Below are 26,260 nucleotides of genomic sequence, written 5' to 3'. Positions count from 1 at the left end.
AATTGGCTTCATGATTTTTTAATGTAATTAAAAACAGTTGTTGATGCATTCTATAATTGTATTCAATTACAAGGAAAATTTAATTTAAAAATTGTCTTTCTCATTAATAATTGGCTCATTTGAAGATTCTTTTGAAAATAATATTCTTTTCCATTGAATGCAATGACCTTTAAATTTAATTTCTAAGCCTGTAGATATTTGCTTTGCAATGTTTCAGTAGCTTAAAAAAACAGAGATTCTACATGCTTTGAAAATTCAAATAAGTTCCTGACATGCTTTATTTCAATGCCTATGTGTGTGCTTTTCTTTTATAATAATTTACTGACAAAGTTTACTGTCTGATCACCTTCAATTCCTGTCGCAGTGCTTAAGCCAAGAGATAACATTTGTACAGACACTGCAGGGATGGGCCCTGGAAATATAGAAGCAAGCTGCCTCCCACCCTGGGTTCCAGTGCTGCCCCTATACAAAGCCTCTCCTTTTTCTTGTGGTTGTAGCCACTGCCACCACCACTGCTGCTTCTGCCACTGTTGTCACCACCAAACAAGGCCCAGGTCCTGGCCTGGCCACCTTGGGATTCTGTGGTGCCCAGACATCCCCCAAGGCATGTGTGTGTGGTCCTGGACACCCAACCGGCCATTGCTTAGTGCCTGGGCCTTGGGCATATCTCCACTGCTCACATTTATGTTCCATTGTCCCATCAGACTTCACTTACAAAATGCAAATTCAAAGAAAAAATTAAGAATTTCAAGATGATGACCACAGAGCATTAAACCAAACATTATGCTCATTGGAAGAAGACAGTCACAAAAGACCATATAAAATATGATTCCATTTATATGAAACCAAGTCACACACATGAAGCTAGCTCTGGCTTTCACTTGCTCTATTCCCAACCATGGTGCCACCTCCCATCAATAGCACCTGAAGGTCATTGGGGGTGGTGGCAGGCATCATCTTTTACTCTGTGTGCCCTCAACTGCTGCCACCCAAGGCTGTCACCCCACCTGCTCCATAGGCTCTTCTGTGTCAGAAAGCCCTCCAGGGGTGGTTATGACTATTTCCTTCACAGGCTTTTGAGACTATTGGTCCACAATGCCAATGGGCCCTTCCAGTCCAATGGACCCTCTGATGAATATCCTCTTTTGATTCCCGTCAATACAATGCCTGTTTTGCCAGATAAAGTACTGACATTCTTGCAAGAATGGGACCACTCTTCTCTCTCCACTCATGACCCCTCGCCTATTCAGCGGCAATGTCTGAAAAGTAGGGGTGCCGACAATATCAGAGATCACATTCCAGGAACACAGTCCAAATAGTGAAGGAGAAGACATGTTTGGATGATGTGGTGTTCTATGTTTAAACTGTAACATTCCAAACAGAAAAGTTAACCTGACCAGGAAACAAACCATTGTTCACATTTTCCTGCATATTCTGCGTAAGACTCGCATTTGTGGTCATCATCAGTGAAGCACAGTAATGACCAGTGCTGCTCCTCCCTTTTCTCATGCTGGGATTTGTGAAAGGACTCAGGAAGAGGGCATCTGACAATAAAGAACACACAGAGATGGTTTCTGGAGTTGGCTTGACACTAAAAGATTTTTATATGCACTGCTTGGACAATAGGCAAATACTCATACTTGAATCTCTCTTCTCTAGTCATTATTCTAATTCTTCATCAATGCATAACTATACCTCATATGGGTCTGCGAATTTTGTAGTACATTTTAATTAATTAATTATTTTTTATTTTTTATTTTTGGTAGCTGGCCAGTATGGGGCTCTGAACCCTTGACCTTGGTGATATAACACCACACACTAACCAACTGACCTAACCAGCTAGCCCAATACATTTTAAAAATCCAGTTGTTCATATAGATAAGGGACTTGCAAAAAACATTTATCCAGAACTCTCATGTGAGAGTGGTAGGGGTAACCCTGACCTCTCCCCTTTAAGACTGTAAACTTCTGAAAGTAGGAATTGTGTTTGTTTTGTATACTATGTTTCCCTATTATCATACTGAGTTGAACTGACTGTTCTACACATATCAACTTGTGGTGAAATTCATGGGTCTTTCTAAATGACTGTGTTGTACAGTAATTGTTTGAAAACTGATGCAATAATTGGGACTTTGAAATCATTTTGTAAAATAGAGATGTCTATATTGGTATATTTGACAGAAGCCAAATTGGAACCATTTAGCTCTTCTTGGATGTAGTGAATAGTTTACAGAATGCCATGTTTTAGGGACTTTTACATTAATTATTTCAGTTCACCATTCTGACAATCATTTCACCATCTGCATTTACAATGGAGTAAACAGACACAATAGCTTGGTGTTAAATGAGCAAAGAAAGCCTGAAAACATGGCATTTAGTTTCTGGATACATTGTCTGTGTCTGAGAGCCGCTGTGTTCCCTCCACCCCTGCCCCTGCTTACCTGTACATCCTATGCTACAATGCTTTGCCATAAATCCTTCACATTAGTCCAACCAGTCTGTAACTGTTTTGATGGTGCCTTTTCCTTCATACAACAGTTGATGCCGTTTGCCTACAGATTATAATGGTGGCTATTCAGCTGCTCCTGTTGCTGCTACAGCCAGTGTTATAAGTACTAATCTTCAGGCAATGAAATAGCATCATTTATGAAAATGATTATTGGCAGGTAAGTGACACATCTCTGCAAAAATTGGTTGAGGTTATGTTTGCAAATGAATCCCAGACAGTGAATCATCACTTCTGGAAGGGCCCTATTTAGATCCTCCATCTCTCTGCTGCCTGAGACTCCATGCAAATATCTCCTCACAGTAGTGGGAGCTGGGCAGCTATTTGAAAGACTTGAATCTAGAGAGGGGATTTAGTTTTGGGTGTTGTGGAAAATTCTGGCTGTTTAGGACATCTCTTGTTGAAGCATCACCGAGTATTTAAATATTGCATAGATTTAGCTGAAGCATCACTGACAGGCCCTTAAAAAGACACTAATCCCACTGTGTAAGTAGAACCAGAAGATTGTTGGAAGCGTGGTGTGCACAAATGTCAGAGCCAAGTATCTACTAATCCAGAAAAGCCTGAATAAAACTGCACATTCTATAATTCATGTTCTGTATCATAATTCATACCCAAACTTTCGGTAAATTATACTTCAACTAGGATTTAAAAATTATTACAGAACATATGTAACAGACAGCCAAGATAAATTCCATGATTATATGAACCACAATTTTTTCTTATAGAAGATTTTGTATTGGGTGAACGTCAGCTAATTAATAGATAAATAAATTGTGGTACATGCATACAATAGCACATTATCTGTCAATAAAAAGAAATGAAGTGCTGATGAATGCTGCGACATAGATGAACCTTGAAAATATTACGCAAAGTGAAATAAGCCAGTCACAGAAGACCACAAGCATGATCCATTTCCATGAAATGTCCAGAATAGGCAAATCTATAGGGAGAGAAGGTTGTTGCTGTTTGTATTGGGATTTTAAAGTATTAATGGCTACTACACATTATAATTAAGCTCTAAAAATCAGAAGAGTCTCAGTTCAGAACTGGGTCATTTAGATCAATAACTTTAGGTTGAGGCCAGGTACATAGTACTAAACATGACAATTTAAAAAGGCAAAGTTATAAATAGTCTGGTTTTCATGCTCCTCCCATTCTGTAACATGACTACTGTTCTTCCCTGACATCTTGTCAAATTCTGAAGTGAGGATCTAAAGAAAGCTGTTACAACACTGGGAGAGGGTGAGACTTGTGTAGAGTGGCATGCTTCCAGAAATGGAAGATTATAAATCAAGCTGAAAGTTAGTGAACCTGTAAGACTTATGGCTCATGTGAAAATATGCTAACACAACTGTAAATTGATACACCATCAAATTGAGCTTCATCTTCTTACATAACACTGTTTAAGCTGTCAGGCACAGTCTTTGGGGAGAATTGCAGCATGTTAAATTTAAATGGAGTCTCCTGTGACTTGACAAAGCCCTTTCCGAGGCAGTACAAAATCATCTCCGACCAGCTTGCAGAAGAGATGGAAGAGGTTCTCCAACATGTATTCAGCTACAGCAGTGTAAGAGACTTGAAAAAATTAAGTCATGAGGTCCATAATAGATCTGTGGGAATTTTTGGCCTTAAATTAAACTTCATTTAACCCTTTAGGACAAGTTTAAAAAAACTCTATGCCTTTACTTATAAAAGCGCAACCTGGTTTTAAAATCTTTGAGGGGAATCTTAAAAGGTCACAAATTGAGAATATTGCCTCACAAACGTCTTTCTCTATCACTCTGTTTTTTGGGGGGTGTTCTTGTGTGTTTCTAATGGAAATCACAGCAGTAGCAATTGCTTTGTGAAATATCTAGAGGTCCAACTCTCTTTCAGGAATCTCCATTTTCTGGGAAAATTTTGCTTCCTAATCACACAGGTCAACAGGGCATGAGCTCGCTATGTGAGGTGCCATTCAAGATTGGTTAAGGGCCAGCATCCTCTGTTCTTTTTTTCATTTCTGGCTCACTTTTGGGGGGTATTCTGTTCTTTTGATAGAGTGCCTTTGTATCTCATCATGTTGCCCAGTCTCCCCAGATGACAGTCAAGAGCCACACACATACTGGCTCTGCCTAAATAAAAATGGCCTCCATGGAGCCATCTGCCTACTTGCTTTTCCCTCTGAGTCTTCTGATATTTTCAATAATGACCTAAATGTACTTTAAATATAAAGATTATAGTAGGTTATAAGTAAAAACATGGAAAAAAAATACCATGCTAATAGTAATCAAAAGAAACCTAGAGTAATTACATTAACATCAAAGTCAATTTCAGACCTGAGAATATTGCAAGAGATAAAGAGGGTCATTTCACATTGATAAAGGGCTCAATTCATCAAGAAAATATAACAGTCTTAAATGTTTATGCACCTAATAACAGCTTCAGAATACACAAAGCAAACCTGGTAGAATTGAAAGGAGAAATAGAGAACTCCACAATCACATTGGAATATTTCAAGTCTCTGTCTTTACTGATAGAACAGATATAAACTCAATAAGTGTATAGAAGACTTGAACAAAATGATCAACCAACTTGATCCAGTTGAAATTTATAGAAGTTTCTATCCAAAAAACAGCAAAATACATAGTCTTTCCAGTGTACACTGAAATCACTTGGGACTCTCACTAGGTATGCAACTGTAACAGGATGGTATTCTATCACAAGCCATTTATTTTTTCACCACTTTAGGGTACTGTCTCTATTACATGCCTTCATGACAGAAACAAGGGGTAAGTACAAATGACAGAGTACAGGTAATAAAGGGTGTGGTCAAGGAATGCATCAGACCCCCAGGCAAACTAGTTCTGCCACCACTATGCACCAGGGCTGGTAAAATACAAATGAGAAGTCCTAAACCTCTATTGCTAAATCGCAAGGGGAGAAATTAGAAATAGAGCTACTTGGTAGATTAGAATTTTAAAGTACATGGTTCATTAGGGGAAAAAATAAACATATAGTCCAAACACAAAATTTCCCTATACATTATTTTTTGCATTTCTTTATGGAGGTAATTTGATGCTAACTCACTGATTTGACTATGAGAAGAACTCATGACTCTATAGGTCACCAAAAGATTAAAGTAAAACAAAATCCCCTCCAACTAAATGGAAGGCAAAGTATGGGGAAACTCCCAGGGATCAAGCCACAGAAGAGAGGTGCCATGGCTAAAGGCCCAGAAAATACCAACTATGAAGCCAAATAGGAACAAGGGAAATATAATTTTAACCCTGGAATCATAAAAATAAAATGTTTTTAGTTGATTTTTTTTCACTGTTGATCCCCTAATCCTGTTACTTCTGACAATAACATTTTCTGCTCAAGGCTGAAGCAACAATTTCAGTTGGGTAGAAAGAATGGCATTGGCTTCCTGTTTATGTGGGCCCTGGGATTTAATTCTGTTCCCTTGGTAGGAAGCTACATGACTTACAGTATGTCCTGTAACCTCTTATGCAGCCAGCTTCCCATGCCAGGGTAGGCTGTAATCAGAAGCCAGTCATCAGCTCTAATCCTCACTAACACCCAGTTGCTTACTTGGACAATGTTTGAGGGAGGTGGTTAAGCCATATGGAAGAACTCACACTGGTGTGAGTTCTAGTATTCTAGGTGAAGTACCTGGGCAAGGAATTGGTGCTAAGAGACCCTAAGTCAGCTTCTAAGTCAGTGCTGTCTAATAAAAATGTGCAAGCCACAAATATAATTTAAAATTTTCTTATAACCACATATGGAAAAGTAAAAAGAAATAAAGTTAATATAAGGAATACATTTTGTGGAATCTAATATATTCAAAGTATTAACACTTCTACATATAATCAATATAAAAATTATTAATAAAATATTTTACATTTTTTAACACTAAGTCTTCAAAATATGGTGTGTATTTTATACTTTCAGCTCATCTCAATTTGGACTAGCCATGTTATAAGTGCTCAACAGCCACATATGGCTACTAGTATATTGGACAGTGCAGTTCTAAGTGATTAACAGTAGAATATATACAGTAGAATACATTTTCTTGTATAAATATATACAAGAAAACCTTCAGCAATATACAAGTACAAATGAAATATTTTTACTAGTAAGGATGACATTAAATATTCATATCTGACATGTGCAGTTGTGTCTTGTGGGTGGTGAGATGAGGTGGAGAACTCTAGTCAGCATTAGCTTCTGACATGAATTAGGCCTTCTGCTCATAGGTTTGAGGACTGTGTGTTGGATATAAATAACCACAGGAATGATGAAACTTGTTCATACAGGCTTAGAAATGTGGGTCGTGGTGAATATATAATTTGTAAGACCTAAGAGGAAAAAGAATTACTAATAGCTGGGGAGTTATTAAGAGAGAATGATACCGAAGCTATTTCTCAAGTTTTGTGGTTTAATAACATTGACAGAGCCCCAGCTCTGGATGAGAACCTACCTCTGCCTGGAAAGTTACAGTAGCCAGATACACCCTCATAATGGTCAGTTCACTCTCACTCTTTAAGTTAACATACGATTCATAGCTAGCCCCTCCTCCCATTGCCTCTGCCCACCATGTCAGCACCACCTGTGCGTATACCACTAGTCTCCAACAGATGTTTTTTATAGGCTGTGGTCATATGCCTGAAGATCTGTTCACTGAGATTCAGGAAAAACATCTACCTCTCTTACAGAAACAGTGGGGTACAATGGCAGACCATTGCCTGACAGTATGAAAAGACCACACAGTTTCAAGTTGAGGTCAGAAAAGTATGTGTGCCAATTAAATTAGACCTAACCAAGTTGGTATGGGTGCCTCTGAGGGTCACACAGCCTACCAAGCTATGAAAACTTAAAGGAATAATGCTAAAGTTTTTTTTTTTTTTTTTTGGCTGAAGAAAATTAGCACACATCAGAATATGGACTAGGAATATCATCCTTGACTCCAGTGGACTGTAGCAAATTGGGAGCTAATTTAGTTTGAAGATTATTTTTATCAAGATCCAACTGAATTGGAAAAATCTTATCAAGCATTTTTTAAAGACTTGAAACACACATTGCTTCATATTCATGAATAGTGTCTTCCTTGGCACTATTGTCATTATTGGATGTCATAGTTTTACTTGTCTATGATATTGCTAAGACAAAAAGATACAAGCCCCCTTCGTTCATTTTCCTATGAGTAATGTCAAATACTAGGATTTGCCATATCTTAAGAGTATTGCATCCATTTGGTCCTATTCCATAAGAAAAAGTAAAGGTAGTATATGCCATAGGACCCATGGAAAAGTCCTTTCAGGGGCTTCTTGGCCATTTGCTGTGTGTGTCTCATTCTTTCATCTTGGAAAATAGGGGCTTGGCAAAGTGTTGCTAAAGTTCCAATGACACGGTATTGCAAGGCCTGGACTGCACCATTCTTGAAAGATGATAAATGTAACTTACAACAAAGGGAGGAGTACAAAGTCTGAGAGGTTCTGCCAAACTTTTCAATTACTCACAAGAGAGCATGCCTTACTTACAAAGTAGCATGCTTATTACTTTGTTATAGCCTATTAGAAAATAGAGAGGGCTCTCTTCCCAGTGACCCAAATGAGAGAGGGAAAGTTCTCACTGGACGTCATCACTGTCATTAATCCCAGTTATTTTTTAAAAGGGTCAGGTCAACTCACACAGGAAAGCAGGAGCCAGTTCATAGCCTCTAACCCTGACCATGGTCCAACTTCTCTTTGTTTATTCTGTTCCCAAAACAGAGAGATCTTTCAGTATTTAAAACTTTGAGGGGGAGTAAGGGAAGAAGAAAGAAAAGAAAAAATATCAGCAGAGGGCTAAGAAATCAGTGTGTTGCATAGGAAATAAAAGGGATCTATGAAGAAAAATGAAATTAAATTCTAACCTTAGATCATATACTGAGGTAGACTCCATATGGATTGAAGCCCTAGGTGTAAGAGATAAAAATCTATACAGTAAACAGAAGATAATGTAGGAGAAATCTTTGTGATCTAGAAGTGTGACAGAATTTCTTAGCAAATCCCCAAAAACATAAATCACAAGGCAAAAATTAGATGGATTTGGTGACATCAAAATTAAAGATTTCTATTCAACAAAGAATACCATAAATAAAACTAACAGGTCACAAAATAGGAGAAAATATTTGCAATATTAGTCTAGAATAATATCTTGACTATTTTAGAAACTCCTGCAAATCAACAAGAAGACACCACTGGCAACTGCATAATGGATTTGAACATGCAATTCATAGAAGAAAAAAAACTTTATAGTTCACAAGCAGAAGAAGAAATACTCAAATTCATTAGTAATAAGAGAATGATAAGTAAAATAATGAGATATCAATTCATATCCATAGGTAGGACAACAATTAGAAAGCTGGACACAAGAGAATTCAGGAATCTTCATGTACTACTTCCTGGTACAAGTGTCGATGGATACAGACATTGTAGTGGATTGAATTATGTCCCCCAAAACTCACTGAAGCTTGAGTTGTATTCCCCAAGTTTTATGTATTAGAAACTTGGCCTCCACTGTGACTGCTAAGAGGGTGGGAAATACTATTATGGTTAATTGAAAGGTGAGATCTTGAAGAGGTGATTAGATTGTAGGACCATACCATAGTGAATGGATTAAAAATGGTGGTCAGGAGCACGGTTCTGAAGGCTTTAAAAGGACAGTGCATGAGGAACTGTCTCTCTCTGCTCAGCCATTTTCGCAATGTGATACCCTGCCATCACTGTGGCCATCTCCAAGAACTTTACCAGCTGCATTCCCTGGACTTTGGACTTCCCATCCTCAGAAACTGAAAGCAATACATTTTGTTTTCTTTATAAATCACCCAGTTCTGTGTATTTGTTATAAGTGATAGAAACAGACTAATACAGACATTCTGGAGAAAAGTCTACCAGCATTTAGTGGAATTAAGTTTGCACCTGCCCCGTGATCAATGAGCCCTGGTCCTAGCCATACAATTCTCACACAGGTCTAGAGGGGACACATAAGAGGATACTCATTACAGCGTGGTTTACATTGAAGAGAATTAGAGGCGATCTAGGTGTTCATCTCTGGGCAGATGGGTAAGTAAATACAGGGAAGCAATGGTAGAATGAATTAGGTGCACAGCAACAATGAAAGATCTAAATATAGAGTAATAAGTGAAAAAAGTAAGAGACAATAAAGTCTATAGCACAATATCGTTTTAAAAAATGCACCCATAACATTATTCAAATAAAAGGATTCACAGCAAATGCTAAAACGAGTGTTTATGATAATTAAGTGGGAATAGGAATACAAGAACTTAAATAAATAAAATAAGAGGGAACATTTTATGGACCACAACAAAAGTACCATGAACTGAGGAATATGATTAACCTCAATTCAACCCTTTGCATCTAAAAGCATAAGGATAAAAACAATATAGGGGGGAAACCGTCATGATTAATTCCTATTTCCTCGAATTCTAAATTTTTCACTCCCTTTTTAAAAATAAAAGATTGATTAATTAATTTAATTTCTGGAAGAGGAAGAAACTTCCCTTGATCTCTGACCAAGTGTTCCTCTAAAACAACTGAAAAATCTATGAAAACTTTTTACAAAAAGAAGCATCTCAGCACTCTACAACTGCAGTCTAAACCAAGATTCTATTGTTTGAAATCTTTACCAGCCAAGAATATTTTAACAAGCTTTACATTTTAGTTTCTGTTATGAAAGCAATTCTTTCATAACAGAAACTAAAATTAAAATTATTTTCCACATATATTATACAAGTAAATGCTTTTTAAAATCATTTACACATGTATTAATTATCCGTTCTGCATAACACATAATTTCAAAATATAGTGGCTTAAAACAACAAACATTTATTACCTCCCTGGCAGCAGGAATTTGGGAGTAGTTTGGTTGGATGGTTGTGGCTCAAGGTTTCTCATGAGGTTTCAGTCAGGTTGTCAGCCAGGGCTGCTGTCATCCGAAGGCTTGACTGGGTCTAGTGGATTTGCTTCTAAGAAGGCTCACTCCCATAGCTCTTGTCAGGAGGCCTCAGTTCTTTACAATGTGGGCTGCTTGAGTGTCCCCATAAGATGCAGCTGGCTTCCCCCAGAGTAGGTGATCCAAAAGAAAAGAGCAAGGAGAAAACCACACCTTTTAAACCTACTCTTGGAAGCCGCACACTCTCATTTTTACTACACACTATTCATTAGAAGTGAGTTACTAATTCTAGCCCACACCCAAAAGGAGGGAAATTAGGCTCCACCTTTTGAAGGGAGGAGTGTCAAAGAATTTAAGGACATATTTTAAAACTACCACAACACTTGTCGAATATACCTCTCTACAGGGACTGCTCCTGGCCTCCCTCACACCCATCCTCTGTTTATTGGTAAGTTCTGCAGCATCACTTTAGAAAGTTCCTGGCTCATAAGATATTTTTCCTCCAGCCATATCAGGGTCCCCTGACACAGGCCCTTAAGAGAACAGCCTGGGCCAGTGCTTTTTAAACTGCAGGAGTTTATCCATTAGTGGATCTTGGCCAGTTTTTTATTTAATAGATGAGATGAGAAAATATATGCATGTATTCCACATAATAAGAATTAAGTTTCATGAAACACATTTCAATGTATTCATTCATTTGCTCAACAAATATTTATTGGGGACCTGCAACGTGCCAGGCACCAATGGGGCACATGAGACACATAAGTGAACAAACTAGACAAAAATACCTGTTCTTCAGGAGCTTATAGACTAGTGAAGAAATTCAGACCATAAAAATAAACATTAAAATCAATTATATAATGTGTTCTAAGGTTTTATGGGAAAAGGAAAAAGTAAAACAATATAACAGAGTCCAAGAAAGAAGGGTGAGGGTTAGCTGAAATTGTAAATAAGGTAAAATGGTAGCCTTCCCTGAGAAAATAATAAACAAATGTTATGTGTGCACATATACGTGCACACATATGTGTGTACTAGGTCTGCTATAAAACTAGTTTCTTACTATGAATCATACCTGGAAATCTGAAAAACACTGCCACTAGGCCACAATCTGACCCAGATACCATGGGAAGGAGGAAGACAGAGAGAAGAGGAAGAGGAACAGCTTTTCTTGCCCTCAGTTTCCAGGACCAGAGTTAGTACATCTTCAGTAAGGAAAGAGACCGGGGACCACTTACACACTAGCTCTGGGCTGGTGTGAAGCACCAATTTAAACCATGAAATTCTTCACCTTTTTAAACTTGTTAAACCTGGGCCATTTAATTAAAAAGCCATCCCCACCTTAAGCAAGTTCACTAGAAAACGCATAATTGCAATAGGCTGTGATGTATGTTGCATAAAGAATAAAGCCTGTTTTATTGGGGAAACATGATGGGTTTTTAATCCTAATGAGATGGGAGGTGGAGAAAGAGATCCAGGGAATTTCCTGAAAATAAGAATTAGCAGGGAAGACTGTGTGTGGAGAAAGGATTTTTTATAGAGAAGAAATATCTGTGCATGAGATATCTGTGAATGAGAGAAAACAGAAAGAATGCAAGCACTGTAGTTCTAAATTATGGGATGTTAAAGTAGTGAGATCAGAGAGAGACTGACTTTAAAACCTATGTGTCTTAGTCCATTTTGTGCTGCTATAACCAAATACCACAGACTGGGGAATTTATAAAGAAAGGAGATTTATTTCTTACAGTTCTGGAGGTTGGGAAGTACAAGGTCAAGGGCCCCACATCTGGCAAGGGCTTTTGTGCTATGTCATCCCATGGTGGAAGGTGGAAAGGTGAGAAAGAGGGGAAGGGGACCAAATTCATCCTTATGTCAGGAACCACTCTCACAATAACTAACCCACACCCCAACAACAGCACTAATCCATAAGGGCTGTGCCTTCATGACCTAATCACCTCCTAAAGGTCCCACCTCTCAACACTCACTGTTGCATTAGGGATTAAGTTTCCAACACATGAACTTTAGGGACACATTCAAACCATAACACCAGGTTAAGGAGTTTGGACTTTATCCTGAGAGCAATGTGGTGCCATTGACGGGTTCAAGCAAGGATATATGTGTATTTTAGAACTATTTTAGAACACTGAGCCTGGCAAAAGTGAATAGCAGCAATCCTCAAAGTGCAACGTAAGCAAATCATGAGGTGTACGAAACAGTCTGTTAAAGAGTGGGAAAAAATATTACACCTACTCTTTCTAAAAAAAAAAAAATTTTAAGCTTTATTAAAATTTACACATGATCTTAGCCAAAAGGCCGAGAAGCGATTTTATTAAAATTTAATATATAGATTTCAGCATATAATTTTATGTGTAATTTATAAATAATATATATTGGGGGTACATACTCAAAACATTTTTACTGATAGGAATGTGCAATCTGTGGTTTAGAGACCATGGATCTGTAAGATGAATTGGAAGAACCCCCAGGATGACATTCCCCCTCCGTTCCTGGTAGGCCTAATCCTGGCTCTGGGCCTTGCTCACAAGTGAGGGTGATAGTGGAGCCACCAGGCACTTCAGACTCAATGATGTAGAGACTAGTACGAGGATTTCTTGGCTGCCCATTCCAACTCTGGCCCCAACAGAGTGCTTTCCAGAAAGTGAAAGAACCCAGGTGGTCCAAGGTAGAAAGGACAGAAGTCTTGGCACGACCCACGGGAGGGAAGCTAACAGGGCTATTCGTGGACAGACTCAAGGAGTCTCAAATTTTGGCTTCTATTCAATGACAAATTTCTACAGAAGAACAGGAAGGCCTTTTTACAAATGCAGAGTTTGACCTTGAACTATAAATTTTCCTAAGAGGCACACTGCTAACCATTACAAAGGCTGTTGTCATGGTTACTCATGGGTGGCTTTTTGTTGTGATAGTAAAGAGCTTTTAGCTGCCCAGACTGTACTGCTGGAAGAGAGTTTTTTTCATGGTAAAACTACTCCCACACATTTGATGACCTCTCTCCAAGAAAGCACTTTGAAATATAAAAGTTCTGCTTAGCTGTATGTGCTACCTGTATATTGTGATTGTATTGCCTGATGAGAAACCTTTGAAAACACATATTTTTTCATTTGAACCTACTTTGTATTAGGTTTTCCTGTGAAATGTTTTCATTTAGTATTTACTTTTCTCTTAGCTTTAAATTGAATTTATGTAAAATAGGATTTTGCAATCGATTTTTATTGGTGTATACCTTTTTAAAAAATCTGCTCTGTGTACTATTTTCAGACTTTTAATTTTTTACAGTCATCACTTGCCATGAAATAATTAATTGCTGTCAATCGTACACTGAATTTTTTAAAATGTAAGCCTTATTCAGAATACAATTTAAGTCAAAACCAATGAATAATGTAAAAATTTAGATATGGCAGGTTTATAAGTTTTCATTTTGCTCATAATATAAAGTCATTAGGCAATCACTCTATTGTTATCCCATGGTTTATTATTAGATCCTATGGAAATCTATAACCAGTAGTACTAGTTAAAACTGATGGTAGAAGGGAGGGGGACCTCAAAAACTCTGAGTGCTGCTTAGTTTCACTAAAGATCCTTAGAAGTTGTTTAGACTAGAATGTGACAGTGGAGGAAAATTCAAGCTCTATTTAGGACATTAAAGCAGCAGAATTGTGTTCTATAGCACTTGAAAGATGAAGACAAGCAATAGTTGGGGACAATACCAAGGTTCCTGCTTGTACACCTGCATGGTGGTTCCATTCACTGAGATAGGGAACAGTGGAAGAGGACCAACTTGGAGCAGGAAGACAACAAATTCAGTCTTGGATATGCTGAGCTTGAAAAACTGCTGAGGCATCCAAGTAGAGAAGTAAAGTAGACAAGATCTGGAATTGAGAATAGAAGGTTGGGCTAGTGATGTTAATCTGGGAGTCATTAACATACAGATAATGAATAAAGCCATTGACAGAGCTGAGATTTATAGAGATCAATAAATCTCAAGGAGGGTATAGAGTGAGAACTGAGCTTAAAATAAAGCAATCCTGATTAAAAAAAATCCTGATATTTGATGGTCAAAGGCTAAAAGTTTGAAAAGGAAAATAGGTTGATATCGTACTAAATGCTGTTTAGAGATCAGTTAAAATGATCATGGAATAATGTCGGCAGCACTGGGAACCATATATAAACTACACAGGTGTGATGGGAGTAGATTGAGCAATGTGAAGTGAGGAAATAAAAATCATAAGTCTATACATATCATTCAACAAATTTGGTTATAAAGGAGAGAAATGTGGTGGTTGTTAGAGGCAGTGCAAATTAGGGCATAGTTTTTGGTTTGGTTTTGCTTTAAGATGAGAGAGATATGGGCATGCCATGGAAAGGATCCCATTGAAAGGGAGAGGTTGAAGTCACAGAAGAGCAAAGAGATAGTTGCAAAAAGATAATTGATAGAAGTGGAGATCTGCAGGTCAGGGAGAAAGAATATCTCCTAATGTGACAGGAAACATGGAGATGCCAGATGCAGGTTCCAGGTAATTAATTTATAGAAAGTTGCGAGAATTCTTGGTTGATGGCTTCAATTTACTCTGAGCTGAGGGTAAAAAGGGAGATGAAAGGATTAGAGGTTTGAGGAAAGCAGGAAAGTTTCAGAATAGTCATTCAATAAAGAGAGAAAGTAAGTGAACCAGAGAAACGTTTTAGGACTTACAGGCAGTGCTGAAAGTCCATTGGAGATTGGTGATTATTCATTTATAAATGCCTCTTTTCACAGCCCAAATGGGAAGGCTGCCAAAAGTTTATTAGATAATGTTAGTATCTTTCTTGATAATTACTTTTAATATGGATATCATAGCAATTGTTTTCTACATATATTTTATCATCTATAGCTTTCCTTCACAACTCTTGAACATCAAATTCAAATCTATGAGAAAAAGTTAAGGTAACTGAATCTAATTCTTATTTTCTTTACAATTAAAAAAAATGTACCAGAGTGGCTGAAAAGCTAATTAATCCTTGAAATCTCCAAATATATTAATCTCAGTACTAGTATTTGGAGTGCTAATGAAGGTACACAGATAAAACCACAGCATAAAAATGGTGGACGTTGCAAGGTGGGCTAGGGGAAGGGTTAGTTGAAAGTATCCAGAATTCAATAATTCATGAAGAATAAAGAGGCTGCTAAGATGTAATTAAGAAGATAGTATCCAAAACCAAACTAAGAAAATTAAATAAATCCAAGAACTTGAGTGCCTAAAAGCAAAGCAGTCATGTTGCATTGAAAAGGACTGTATGAAACCAACCGAAGGCTGTGTGATGGTTAACTTTTAATGTGTCAACTTGACTGGGCTAAGGGATGCCCAGATAGATGGTAAAACATCATCTCTGGGTGTGTCTGTGCAGGTGTCTCTGAATGAGATTAGCATTTGAATCAGTGGACTGAGTAAAGAAGACCCACTCTCCCCAATGTGAGTGGGCATTGCCCAAACAGAACAAAAAGGCAAAGGAAGGGAGAATTCACTCTCTCATCTGGAGGTGGGACATCTGTCTTCTTCTTCCCTCAGTCACTGGACCTTCGGATTTCAGGAATTACAGCAGTGGCCACCTGATTCTCAGGTCTTTATCTTCAAACAGACTTACACCATTGGCTCCCCTCATTCTCAGGACATTGGACTGAACTACACCACTGGCTTTACCGGTTCTCCAGTTTGCAAAGGGCAGGTCATGGGACTTTTCAGCCTCCATAATCTTGTGAACCATTTCCCATAATAAATCTCCTCTTATATATCTCTATATATCCTATTTGTTCTGGTTCTTTGGAGAATCCTGACTAATACAGTCTGATATGATAATAAAAGTGATGAAATAAAGAAGCAAGGTGGTGAATATTGAAGATAAACATTCTGGAAGGAATATGAGTATAAAGAGGAACAAAGAAACTAAGGAAAATATTTCAAATGCACCAACATTTATTTTATCATTTGGTCTTTCCCTATTAGGAGGTTTCTGTCTCCTGGAGCCCCGGGGGAGAGAAGCAGCTAGTGATCTTTTTCCAGGTGTCCCCATTCTTAACAATATAGCAGTTTCCTTACTGCTGAAATTTAGGCAAGTCCTAAATGGGCTGGTCATTTCCATTGTCAGCTTTCCTCTTCTCTGTACTCTGGTGGGAGATGACCCTTCTTTTCATATCTATCTCCTTTTCTGTATGTTCAAGAAAAGTCTAAATAAAAGGCCAATATCCTGGTCAGCAGTTTTTCTTACCACCCACTCTGCTGCCCAAGTCAGCAGGATGGAAATGGCACCCAACTCTACCATCTCCCTTACCACCCATTCATATTTAATCTATCCACAAGCCCTCTTAGTCCTACCTCTGAAATGTCTTTCAAATCTTTCAAACCTTTTTTCTACCTTGGGCCTCCTCGTTTCTCACACAAATTACAGTTGCCTTTAGATGGGCTTCCCTGCCCCAGTTATGTCCACTCCCTCACTCTTCCCTAATGCAGTTGTTGCACAGCCAGAGATCTTTCCAAAATGCAAATCTGATCATACCAGTTCACTGCCAAGCTATGCAGTGGCTCTGTACTGCCCTAAGAATAAAACCCAAACTCAAACCTTGGTCACAGGCCCTTCGTCTGTCCTCTGTGTCGCTTTTGCCTCAGCATTTAAAATACCAGCCTAACTGAACTTCTCTCAGTTGCTTTCATCTCATCCTGCCTCTCCTCTTTCTCCTCATTTCCTCCAGTATCTTCTCCCTCTTCCTGAACCTAGTCATTTCTTTTAGACTCAAAATTTTTCTTTCTTCAAACATCAATGCCAAGAAACCCTTGTCACATTTTACTGTGCCTATTTGCTTGAAAGCTCACTGGTTGTTAGGATTGATCCATTTTGCTCAATTCTATATTCCTAAGCACAGTGGTTGGGCTGTAAAAAGCTTCCAAAAATATTCAATTGAGTGAGTGAATGATCAAATGAATTACCAATGCAGCCCACAGCTTTTTGGAACTTAGAAACTAGATTTCGTCAATGTTCCAGATTTGATGGTACTTGGAGAAAATGCTGACAATACACTGAATTATATTAATCAAAATTTTAATTTATTTCTTTTAATAAGAAATAGAACTGGTAAGTGGTCCCAGAGTTCATGTAGACCTTGTTTTCTCTGTAAATTTGGGAAGCCAAATCACAGAATGTTTCTTGATGAGCACAGATTCAGAGAAAGAACGTTATAATTCAAATGTTTAATAACATATGGCTTTAATCAACTGATTCCTTCATTTTTATAATTGGTGGGTACATATGAAGTCCCTGAACCCTGTCCACAGAAGACACCACCTTTTCTGCTGCTGTTTTTTGGCCCTCTCTGCTAACAAACCCCCATATTACAGAGACATTACTTATAAAAGCAAACATCTTCTATTGTATTATTAGGATCTTTAACCAGCCTGAGTCTCATTAAGGAGATTGGCATATCTCTATTCTGATCCCTCGGAAATTTTAATTTTATGTAGAACTTTTCCAAGAGTAGCCATGTTTCCCTCATTTCCAAGTCCTTAGGAGATACTTGCCCCAAGTAACAATTTTCACTTGAGCATTCTGAGACTGAGCCACAGATTGGTGGAGCTATAGACTGCATTAGATAATTTACCGGGTCATTGACTTGTTTGAAATTGAGGGCTTCTTGGCAATGCCATTTGAAGAGAGAAAAATGTTGAGTCTAGGAGACAGGACAAGCATTAGAACAGCTTTTGAGAGTTAAATAGCACAGTGGCAGAGACTGCGAAGTAGAACGAGAGGCTGGGGGTGAAGTGCCAGCTCTCTGAAGCTAGAGCACAGCACTTTCAAATGAAAAACCTGTGCTTTGTAACATGTATAAATACGTTGTTATTTGTGTCTTCTGTAATTACTTTCTTCTTATTCTCTCTTAATGTTTACAGGTTCTTTTTGTAAATATTGAACAGCCTTTTAATGGAGTAACAATAGCTGTCTTTCCTGTGTATGTGTTTATTTTGTCTTCTTCTCCCACTAACACAACAGCTTCTTTACGGAAAGAATCTTGTCTGCCTCATTCATCCCTGCTGCTCGGGACCTAGAAGAGGATCCAGCACAGCAAAGGTGTTAAATTAACTATCATCAAATGAGTGAATGCAGTGAATGCTCGTGGGCCAAAGAAAGATTGTTTTGGCTAAGCTTGGGTTAGAGTTCAAAGTGGAATAGCACGTTCCTGTGTCTGCTCTACAGAGAGAGGCAACGTAGTTGAGAAAGTCTCACTGGGAAAGTGAAACCCATGGAGGAAAGCAAAGACAAATTACAGAAACAGTTCAGCCCAGACCAGCCATCATCTTCCAGCTCTCTCCTCTGCTGAAGGCCAGGAGAGCTTGTGTTTTGTATTAATATGACAGGTGGCTCCCTTACAAGTGCCAAATAGCAATGTAGGAACAGACAACTAACCCACATCTGGCAGCAAACATCACTGAAGCATTCAGTATTTGAAAAAATGCTAACTTATTAATGGTAACAAAATGTCCCATAAATAATTAATTTACTTTTTAATCCACAAATAAATCAAAATAGAACAAAAGAAAAGAAGATTAGAAAAAGTTATCAGGCAGGTAATGGCATTGCTAACTTGACTTCCTGGAGCTCACTTTTGAACCACTCTTTCACTCTATTTTCAGCTTTAAAAAATAAAAGCAACCCACTGAAGTCCTCTTCATGACCTCCTCTTAATACTGCTATTACAGAAGTTTAAGTAGATTAAATCACTTTAGCTCCCTGTAAAAATATTTTACAGAATTATCTTGGAACATTATGCTCTTGTCTCTTGACAAAAAAAGCCATGTTTTTTGAAACTTCCATTGAAGACTCACCCTGCCCTCACTGTTCCAAGGAAGAGCTTCCCAGGATCAGATTCTCTCACACTTTGATACCAGAAAGAAGTTCACCTCCTAAAGAATTGGTGATTTTTAAAATAACAGGAGACACATAAATCATCACCTCTCCTTGGCTTCCATGAAGCTGCAGCTAATTGTTGTCCACAGTATACCCTAGCACAAGAATTCCTGAGTTAAGAGGTATTCAGGCCATACATACTTGTATGTCTGTCCCTTCAGTACTGTAAAATCATAGAAGAGTATGAACAATGAAGATTTTATTCATACCACTTGGTTTTGTCTCACAATGAGCTCCAGGAAGATAATCCACAAATGTTTTGTTTTCTTCAGTCTCTTATAGAGGTTCGTTAACAACTTTCCAATCTATTTATCTAAGTCTGCCCACAGAAGAAAGTATGCTATATGATTCTGTGCTTTATATTTCTGTTAAAAAATGAATCATATAATTTATTTAAACCTATATTTATATATGCTTTTTTAAGATATGAAGAACAATGGTAGTGGATACTGCAAAACATTTCGGTTGGATGTCATTCTCTCATCTTGTGCAAAATGTATATTCATATACACAATTATGTTAAGTTCCAAAAGACAAAAAATTTCACTCAGGACAGTAAACTTTCAACCAATTGGAGACTAAACTATACAGTTATTTAATTTCTTCATCACATGGATCCTATATCCACATTTTAATCATTCTTTATGTAGCTTTAATTGCAAATTCCTGGTCTCTTCTTGAGTAGGCTAACTTTTTAAAAAGTGCATGAATTTTAAAACAAAATTAACCCTAAATATAGTATTTATCAATTGTGCAAATGTTTCTTCACAGACTGAGTCTAGATCTTTCAGTGTCCATGAAGTTTTTGTGGTGGCCAGTTCCATGGCACACTGATCATTATAACAGTGATTTACTTCAACACTTATTAAGTACTTTCAGTTTCCCTTAGGCCCGGTTAGGCTTAGAGATAGAGAGAAACATTAAAGAAATAGAACATAATTTCCTTGTCCTTGAGATATTATAATAAGTAGTGGCTGAGGACATTGACCTGTTTACCTGGAAAAAAAAGATTGTCAAAGCAAAACAAATATTAATCATAGAGGTCTGAGGTTTGGTATGTCTTCAGGTTTTGTGGACTTCAAATTTGATCTTAAAAGTAGTGTAGGATTTAGATGAAGGAAAGTAAGGAAAGAATTCTTGTTCTAGGAGAGGAAAATTATAAACAAAGTTTACATAAAGGATATCAGTAGTTAGTTATGAGTGCGTGTATGTCTAGAGGTGGACTGGGAGGAGACCTCAGGTGGAGAGCTAGAAAGAATGTGGACTCTCCTAATAAAACATTAGTGATCATGGGACTGGGAAGTTGGGAGTTAAACCCTCTATCTGATATATACTAAAGTGCCATTGTAGACTCAATCAGAGCAGTGAGATCATGGAAAAGGTGCTACAGAAATAATCCAGTTGTGCAGATAAGAGGCTTTGTAATTATGAGATGGGAATAGAGTATGAAGGTTTTCATCAGCATCGAGTTATCTGAGCTACAGAAAATCTTTAGCTTCTGTACAAAATGAAGGTTTTTATAGAACAGGAGAGAAAAGAGCATTAAATGATCATTTGGAGTTCAGCAGAGGAGCATAACAAAAGACTAAAAGTTCTAGCATAGTACTAGTGACATAGTAGGGCTTAATAAGTATTATTGTTGTTATTGTTATCATCATTGTAAAATTATTTTGCATTATGAATAGAAATAGAAAGTAATGGAATTACTTGCGTGCCCGTGAAGTTAGAATCATATTTCTTTTTCTATTCACTATAACCCTGAGATGTAGATATTAGTATCCCTATTTTTTATAATTGAAGATAGAAGGCTCAGAATGGCTAAAAAAAACATACAGCTAGTAAGTGGGAGTTCTTAGATTTGAACCCAGATCTGTCTGACTCCAAAATCCATGCTATTTCCACTCTCTCTCTGAGCTGGGACTCAAGAGATGTGCCAGGAGCTTGGAGAGCAAATGTATAACTGAAAACTCATTAGTGCTATAAACATACCTAAAGAAAAGTGTCGGTGAGAGGAGAGGACATTCAACAATGAAGCACAGAAAAAAGGGGGGTCTGAGAGACAGAATTGGGCAGGGACTTAGCTCTGTACAGCAGAAAGGCTGATGACTGATAACACATAGTCAAGTGGTTTCCTTTAAACACACTTGGTGTTCCCACTTTACATGGCTAGGATGCTATTTCCCTTATCTTTACACATTTACCCAGAGATTTTATTACTAGCTTCCTGGATACCCTGTTAGAGAGGAATACATGCTCTGTGTGCTGGAGAGAACTGGAAAGGAAGATTTCAGCGAGGAAAAGGATATTGTACCTCATGAAATAAAACACTGATGATCTTTATACTCTGGCCCCTTGTGGATTGTATTCACATTAGCAAGTTTCTCCATGTATCTAATCAATCTATCACACTAAGGAGATGAAGTTCTGGATGTGCACAGGTAAAACAAGAATATCATAAAGGAAATACTACTGTGAGGCCACTGGATGGCCAGCCAGAAGACCTCCTCCTTAAAAAGTGACACCACTCCTTAAAAAGTTCAACAAAGCAAAGTCCATATTACCTAGCAGTTCAGATCCCTTGCTGTGTCTCCATTTCCTAAAAACCTTTTCTGTTCAAATGATCCACATTAAAGTTTCTGGCTAGAAGTGACATATATCAGTTCCACTCACATTTTGCTTTTCAAAACAGGTCACATGGCCAAACCTGATGTAACTGATGTATAGAAATACAATCTTTTATAGGAAGAACAGCAAATAACTGGGAGTTATAATCTACTACATGGCGTATGAGTATGTGCTGACATTTGTTTAATGGAAGACTGTACTCCTTCCAACAGTCAAAGAGAATGTTCTTTTCTTTTCAATAAATTCCCTGTTACTTTTATTGTCATTTGATTTAATGACTCATATTAGAGTATTTTGTTGATTGTTTCAATTTAAGAATTTTGATTGACTTCTGTATGTAGTCAGCTTTGCTGCAATAACAAATAACTCCAGAAATCTCAGTTGTTTACAACAAAAAACATGATTTTTATGTCTTTCTAATGTTACACGTGGGTCTTGCTCATGTTACCTGTGGGTCAGCTCCAAGCTGTGGCTCTGCTCCTAGGTGTGGTTTGGTGGTAAGTCTACTCTGGTGTCTTCTCAATCTGGGACCTTGGCTAAAGGAACAAACCTGATCTGGGACATGCTACAGAAGAGGGCAGAGAAAGAGTCCATGCCAAAGCAGGTGTGTTAGTCAGGGTTCTCCAGAGAAACAGAACCAATAGGAGATACATAGATATATATGAGTATATAAGATATTTATTTCACAAATTGGCTCACACAGTTGTAGAGGCAAGAAATTCCATGATCTGTTGTCTACATGCTGGAGAACAAGGAAAGCTGGTGGTGTAATTCAGATCGAGTCTGAGGGCCTAAGAATCAGGGGAGTGGTGGAGTGTTGGTGGTGGTGTATGTCCCTGTCTGAGTCTGACAGCCTGAGGACCAGGAGCTCTGATGTCCAAGGGCAGGAAAAGATGGATGTCCCATCCTTTTTACTCTATTGGGACCTCAACAGATTGAATGATGCCTGCCCATACTGGTGAGGGTGGATCTTCTTTACTCAGTCTACTAACTCAAATGTTACTCTTCAGGAAACACCCTCACAAATACACCCAGAAATAATGTTCTACCATTATCTGTGCATCCCTTAGCCCAATCAAGTTGACACCTAAAATTGACCACCACAGCAATCACATTTAAAGCTTCTTCTTGATCTTAGCATAAGTGACATATGCTCTCATTCCATTGACCCAACCTGACAACATGGCATGGAAGTGCACCCTGACCCTGTTTGTGGGGAGATACCATGAAGTCACCCACGATGGACAGTGATATCTAATCCTCTTTTATAGAAAGTAAGAGTCAACAATTGCAAACAATGACTATCTACCATAACATCTTTCAGGGGTTTCCTACTGAGTTTTGTCAGCATTTTTCAGGACTGTTGACACATGACTTAACATACTACTCTGTTCTTGGGTTGACCCTTGAAGTATTTTCCAACATCAGTATTGTGCAACGCCTGAATTTCAACAATATTGTGTTTTAGAACCTGGAGACAAACCACAAGCCTTAGGCCAGATTAAGCCAGATTATCTTTTGGAGATGAGATTGTATAGTATTAATATGAAATGTGATTATTTTGTTAACTTACTTGTTTATACCCTCACCTCATTCCAAAATTGATTTGATACAAGAGCTAGGCATTAAAAGTAATTTTGGGTTTTATTCTCTCCTTTCTTTTCCTCTTTCTGTTGTTCTTCCCCTTTTTCTTTGTTTCCCCTTTCCAGAGACTAGGGAATAAGGCAAAAGACTAAACATTCATTATTTATTCATTAGTTATTAAATGCCCATTACCCGTGCATGTCAAGTACTACTGATATAAAAATAACTGAAAAAGTGTTTCTACCCATTTGAATAAGCATCTACCTGGTGGAGGAAACTAATATGGAGACACAAACACAATCAAATATGATAAACATTCTAAAAGTATTTAGTAGAATACAAATAGAAGAGTATTTATACTACAAAGTGCTAGGGAGGCACTTTCAGGAGAAGTCAAATTCTTTTACTCTTCTTCCCTAGGGAAGTTTCACAGAGTTGTTACTGAGTACAGAAGAAAGAGTAGGCCATCGAATGCCTCTAAACTGAAGAATAGTATAATTAGATGTGCTTTATAATGATAACTCTGGTGACAGCATAGGGTGGACAAGATGGGAGGCAAGGAAACTGCTAGTGATTACAAATGTTCAAGTGACAGGGTGAGGGCCTGGACTACGGTGTGGCAATGAGAGGAGGAAGAAGAGGGAGGGTTTAAGAGACCTTTAAGAGGCAGAAATGGTCAAAACTTGGCAATTGCTTATATGTAGGAGATGAAGGCAAAATGGTACAAGGGATTTCCACTATTATATACTCCCGGGCAAGATAGAGAGGCTGACCTTGGCTACATCATAAATATGATATTTGGGCCGAGCCCGTGGCGCACTAGGTAGAGTGCTGCGCTGGGAGCGCGGCGACGCTCCCGCCGCGGGTTCGGATCCTATATAGGAATGACCGGTGCACTCACTGGCTGAGTGCCGGTCACGAAAAAACGACAAAAAAAAAAAAAAAAAAAAAAAATATGATATTTGATGTTCTTCTTCTTGATGTGTGAGTATCTTATTTGTAGGAGTGAAGATTTAGGCAGCATCTACTGCAGGAATGAAGACCATTCTCAGCAGACTGTCCACATTCCAGAAAATGTCGACATCACTCTGAAGGGATGCAGTTATAGTGAACGGCCCCAGAGAAACTCAGTGGAGGGACTTCAATCACATCAATGTAGAGTTCAGTTTCCTTAGAAAGAAAAAAGAGGCTCTGGGTTGACAAATGGTGGAGAAACAGAAAGGAACTGGCTACTGTTCGCAGTATCTGTAGTCATGTTCAGGACATGATCAAGGGTGTTACACTGGGCTTCCATTACAAGATGAGGTCTGTGTATGCTTGCCTCCCCATCAATGTCGTTATTCAGGAGAATGGGTCTCTTGTTGAAATCCGCAATTTCTTGAGTGAAAAATACATCTGCAAGGTTTGAATGAGGGCAGGTGTTGCTTGTTCACTCTCTTAAGCCCAGAAAGATGAGTTAATTCTTGAAGGAAATGACATTGAACTTGTTTCAAATTCAGCTGCTTTGATCCAGCAAGCCACAACAGTTAAAAACAAGGATATCAGAAAAATTGGGGAGTTATCTATGTCTCTGAAAAAAGAAAAGTTCAGCAGCCTGATGAATAAGAGGTAAGAGTGGCCCAGCCAGAGAAACAAGCCACAGGATGATTCCCAAGACATGCTTGCACATTTTAATGATGGGATAAAAGACCTATTCATTTGGGGAAAAAAAAAAAGATTTATGGAAAAACCCACCTATAACCTTCACCTTGTGAAGGTTGAACAACTTGGACTCTATAGTGGACATTAAATTTCTTAGTCTGTTTCCTTTTTCTGGTAACAAGCCCTGATCCTCTTAATCATCTAATCAAGAAGGTTAAGAAAGGTAAAATCTCCTACAGAGAAGTCCCTTCTCTTCACTGCTCTCTGCTGATAAATTTTAATGAGAATCTTCAGCTTAGGAGTCTGTAGTTCTGATAAACCCATTTACTCTAGGAAACAAATTTGAAATACTAAAAATAAGCAAACTAACAAGCCATACTCCACTTGAGTCCATTTTAAAGCCTTCTGCAAATGACCCATTAAAGTACTCATAAAAATTATATTCAAATTGAATATAATGATTCATAGTTTTGGGTAAAATTTATATATATGTTTTATTGGAAGTTTGCACATAAAATATTGCTTAAATGTGGTAATTGATATAACTAAAGTTTGGCATAATCACAGTTTCATTTAATTATGGTTTAGGACATTAATTTGAGAACATTATCTTTGTCATTGAATGATACAGTTCAGGGGAAATGTAACCCAAGAAATGAAACTATCACTGTTCGGCACAAGTAAACTTGAGAGAAGATCCTCAGAAACTACACTCAGGCACTCTGCTTTCCCTTCCTGTGGGGTGTTCTGAATTCTGCTAGAAAATACTGTGATTCTAGGCCTGCTGATTCAGGGCAGAGCTACCTGTCACACAGAGAGGTTCACAAATATTGCTGAAAGCAAGATGAATAACCATTTTAATGATTGGAACAAACTAAAAAGTTTCTGCGCAGCAAAGGAAACAATCAACAAAATGAAAAGGCATATGGAATGGGAGAAAATATTTGCAAACCATACATCCAAAAAGGGGTTAATATCCAAAATATATAAAGAACGCAAACAACTCAATAGCAAGAAAAT

The 26,260-nt window shown here is 38.0% G+C and overlaps 2 pseudogenes; one reads left to right on the top strand and one right to left on the bottom strand.

The window, feature by feature from the left end:
• Positions 1 to 12,641: 12,641 nt before the first annotated feature.
• Positions 12,642 to 12,766, bottom strand: LOC134362337 (U2 spliceosomal RNA; annotated as a pseudogene).
• A 2,184-nt stretch (positions 12,767 to 14,950) lies between these two features.
• Positions 14,951 to 25,204, top strand: LOC134361715 (large ribosomal subunit protein uL6-like; annotated as a pseudogene).
• Positions 25,205 to 26,260: the final 1,056 nt, after the last annotated feature.

This window comes from Cynocephalus volans, chromosome 13 (genome assembly GCF_027409185.1).
Source record: "Cynocephalus volans isolate mCynVol1 chromosome 13, mCynVol1.pri, whole genome shotgun sequence".
In the NCBI taxonomy this organism is placed as follows: domain Eukaryota; kingdom Metazoa; phylum Chordata; class Mammalia; order Dermoptera; family Cynocephalidae; genus Cynocephalus; species Cynocephalus volans.
The sequence above is the reverse complement of the archived record's forward strand: the minus strand, read 5'-3'. Positions and strand labels throughout refer to the sequence as shown.